We start from the raw sequence: 4,550 nt of genomic DNA on the forward strand, positions 1-4,550 counted from the left end.
TGTATATGGTAATCTAGCAACCTGAGTTAAGTGATAGGTTGCAGTTTCATCCAATCTAATATATTTGACACCTCAGACATCGCTCGGACGAGAACATCGGGTCTGTATAAGGTAATATTGTAACCTGAGTTAAGTGGTGAGTTGCAGTTTCATCGAATCTGATATATTTGATACCTCGAACCTCGTTCGGACCAGAACATCAGGTCTTTATATAGTAATCTTGCAACCTGAGTTAAGTGATAGGTTGCAATTTCATCCAATCTGATATATTTGACACGTCGGACCTCGCTCGGACGAGAACATCAGGACTGTATATGGTAATTTTGCAACCTGAGTTCAATGATAGGTTGGAGTTTCATCCAATCAGAATTATTTGACACCTCGATCCTCGCTCGGACTAGAACATCAGATCTGTATATGGTAATCTTGCAACCTGAGTTAAGTGATAGGTTGCAATTTTATCCAATCTGATATATTTGACACCTCGAACCTCGCTCGGACCAGAACATCGTGTCTGTATATGGTAATCTTGCAACCTGACTTCAGTGATAGGTTGCAGTTTCATCCAATCTGAATTATTTGACACGTCGAACCTCGCTAGGACGAGAACATCGGGTCTGTATATGGAAATATTGCAACCTGAGTTAAGTGATAGGTGGCAGTTTCATCCTATATGATATATTTGACACCTCGAACCTCGCTCGGACCAGAATATCGGGTCTGTATATGGTTATCTGGCAACCTGAGTTAAGTGATAGGTTGCAATTTCATCCAATCGGAATTATTTGACACCTCGAACCTCGCTCGGACGAGAACATCGGGTCTGTATATGGTAATCTTGCAACCTGAGTTAACTGATAGGTTGCAGTTTCATCTAATCTGATATATTTGACACCTCGAACCTCGCTCGGACGAGTACATCAGGTCTGTATATGGTAATCTTGCAACCTGAGTTAAGTGATAGGTTGCAATTTCATCCAATCTGATATATTTGACACCCCGAACCTCGCTCGGACTAGAACATCGGGTCTGTATATGGTAATCTTGCAACCTTAGTTAAGTGATAAGTTGCAGTTTCTTCCAATTTGATATATTTGACACCTTGAACCTCGCTCGGACCAGGACATCGGTTCTGTATATGGTAATCTTGCAACCTGAGTTAAGTGATAGGTTGAAGTTTCATCCAATCTGATATATTTGACACTTCGAACCTCGTTCGTACCAGAACATCGGGTCTATATATTAAGTAATTTTGCAACCTGAGTTCAGTAATAAGTTTAAGTTTCATCCAATCTGATATATTTGACACCTCGAACCTCGTCCGGAAGAGAACATCGGGTCTTTATATGGTAATATTGAAACCTAAGTTCAGTAATAGGTTGCAGTATCATCCAATCTGAATTATTTGACACCTCGGACCTCGCTCAGATCAGAACATCGGGTATTTATATGGTAATCTAGCAACCTGAGTTAAGTGATAGGTTGCAGTTTCATCCAATCTGATATATTTGACACCTCGAACCTCGCTCGGACCAGAACATCGTGTCTGTATATGGTAATCTTGCAACCTGAGTTCAGTGATAGGTTGCAGTTTCATCCAATCTGAATTATTTGACACCTCGAACCTTGCTCGGACGAGAACATCGGGTCTGTATATGGAAGTATTGCAACCTGAGTTAAGTGATAGGTGGCAGTTTCATCCTATCTGATATATTTGACACCTCGAACCTCGCTCGGACCAGAACTTCGGGTCTGTATATGGTAATCTTGCAACCTAAGTTCAGTGATAGGTTGCAGTTTCATCCAATCTGAATTATTTGACACCTCGAACCTCGCTCGGACGAGAACATCGGGTCTGTATATGGTAATCTTGCAACCTGAGTTAAGTGATAGGTTGCAATTTCATCCAATCTGATATATTTGACACCTCAAACCTCGCTCGGACGAGAACATCTGGTCTGTATATGGTAATCTTGCAACCTGAGTTAAGTGATAAGTTTCAGTTTCATCCAATCTGATATATTTGACACCTCGAACCTCGCTCGGACTAGAACACCGGGTCTATATATGGTAATATTGCAACCTGAGTTAAGTGATAGGTTGCAGTTTTATCCAATCTGATATATTTGACACCTCGAACCTCGCTCCGACGATAAAACCGTGTCTATATATGGTAATCTTGCAACCTGAGTTCAGTGATAGGTTACAATTTCATCTAATCTGAATTATTTGACACCTCGAACCTCGCTCGCACGAGAACATCGGGTCTATATATGGTAATCTTGCAACCTGAGTTAAGTGATAAGTTGCAGTTTCATCCAAACTGATATATTTGACACCTCGAACCTCACTCGGACCAGCACATCGGGTTTGTATATGGTAATCTTGCAACCTGAGTTAAGTGATAGGTTGCAGTTTCATCCAATCTAATATATTTGACACCTCGGACGTCGCTCGGTCGAGAACATCGGGTCTGTATAAGGTAATCTTGTAACCTGAGTTAAGTGGTGAGTTGCAGTTTCATCGAATTTGATATATTTGACACCTCGAACCTCGTTCGGACCAGAACATCGGGTCTTTATATAGTAATCTTGCAACTTGAGTTAAGTGATAGGTTGTAATTTCATCCAATCTGAATTATTTGACACCTCGAACCTGTCTCGGACCTGAACATCAGATCTGTATATGGTAATCTTGCAACCTGAGTTAAGTGATAGGTTGCAATTTTATCCAATCTGATATATTTGACACCTCGAACCTCGCTCGGACCAGAACATCGTGTCTGTATATGGTAATCTTGCAACCTGAGTTCAATGATAGGTTGCAGTTTCATCCAATCTGAATTATTTGACACCTCGAACCTCGCTAGGACGAGAACATCTGTTCTGTATATGGAAATATTGCAACCTGAGTTAAGTGATAGGTGGAAGTTTCATCCTATTTTATTATATTTGACACCTCGAACCTCGCTCGGAACAGAATATCGGGTCTGTATATGGTAATTTGGCAACCTGAGTTAAGTGATAGGTTGCAATTTCATCCAATCTGAATTATTTGACACCTCGAACCTCGCTCGGACGAGAACATCGGGTCTGTATATGGTAATCTTGCAACCTGAGTTAAGTGATAGGTTGCAGTTTCATCAAATCTGATATATTTGACACCTCGAACCTCGCTCGGACGAGAACATCAGGTCTGTATATGGTAATCTTGCAACCTGAGTTAAGTGATAGGTTGCAGTTTCATCCAATCTGATATATTTGACACCTCGAACCTCGCTCGGACTAGAACATCGGGTCTGTATATGGCAATCTTGCAACCTGAGTTAAGTGATAAGTTGCAGTTTCATCAAATTTAATATATTTGACACCTTGAACCTCGCTCGGACCAGAACATCGGTTCTGTATATGGTAATCTTGCAACCTAAGTTAAGTGATAGGTTGAAGTTTCATCCAATCTGATATATTTGACACTTCGAACCTCGCTCGTACCAGAACATCGGGTCTATATATGGTAATTTTGCAACCTGAGTTCAGTAATAAGTTTAAGTTTCATCCAATCTGATATATTTGACATCTCGAACCTCGTCCGGACGAGAACATCGGGTCTGTATATGGTAATCTTGAAACCTAAGTTCAGTAATAGGTTGCAGTATCATCCAATCTGAATTATTTGACACCTCGAACCTCGCTCAGATCAGAGCATCGGGTATTTATATGGTAATCTAGCAACTTGAGTTAAGTGATAGGTTGCAGTTTTATCCAATCTGATATATTTGACACCTCGAAGCTCGCTCGGACCAGAACATCGAGTCTGTATATGGTAATCTTGCAACCTGAGTTAAGTGATAGGTGTCATTTTCATCCAATCTGAATTATTTGACACCTCGAACCTCGCTCGGACCAGAGCATCGGGTCTTTATGTAGTAATCTTGCAACCTGAGTTAAGTGATAGGTTGCAGTTTCATCCAATCTGATATATTTGACACCTCGAACCTCGCTCGGACCAGAACATCGTGTCTGTATATGGTAATCTTGCAACCTGAATTCAGTGATAGGTTGCAGTTTCATCCAATCTGAATTATTTGACACCTCGAACCTTGCTCAGACGAGAACATCGGGTCTGTATATGGAAATATTGCAACCTGAGTTAAGTGATAGGTTGCAGTTTCATCCAATCTGATATATTTGACACCTCGAACCTCGCTCGGACGAGAAAACCGTGTTTATATATGGTAATCTTGCAACCTGAGTTCAGTGATAGGTTGCAGTTTCATCTAATCTGAATTATTTGAAACCTCGAACCTCGCACGAGAACATCGGGTCTGTATATGGTAATCTTGCAACCTGAGCTAAGTGATAAGTTGAAATTTCATCCAATCTGATATATTTCACACCTAGAACCTCACTAAGACCAGAACATCGGGTCTGTATATGGTAATCTTGCAACCTGAGTTAAGTGATAGGTTGCAGTTTCATCCAATCTGATATATTTTACACTTTGAACCTCGCTCGTACCAGAACATCGGGTCTGTATATGGTAATTTTGCA

Source organism: Papaver somniferum, chromosome 2 (genome assembly GCF_003573695.1).
Source record: "Papaver somniferum cultivar HN1 chromosome 2, ASM357369v1, whole genome shotgun sequence".
Classification (NCBI taxonomy): domain Eukaryota; kingdom Viridiplantae; phylum Streptophyta; class Magnoliopsida; order Ranunculales; family Papaveraceae; genus Papaver; species Papaver somniferum.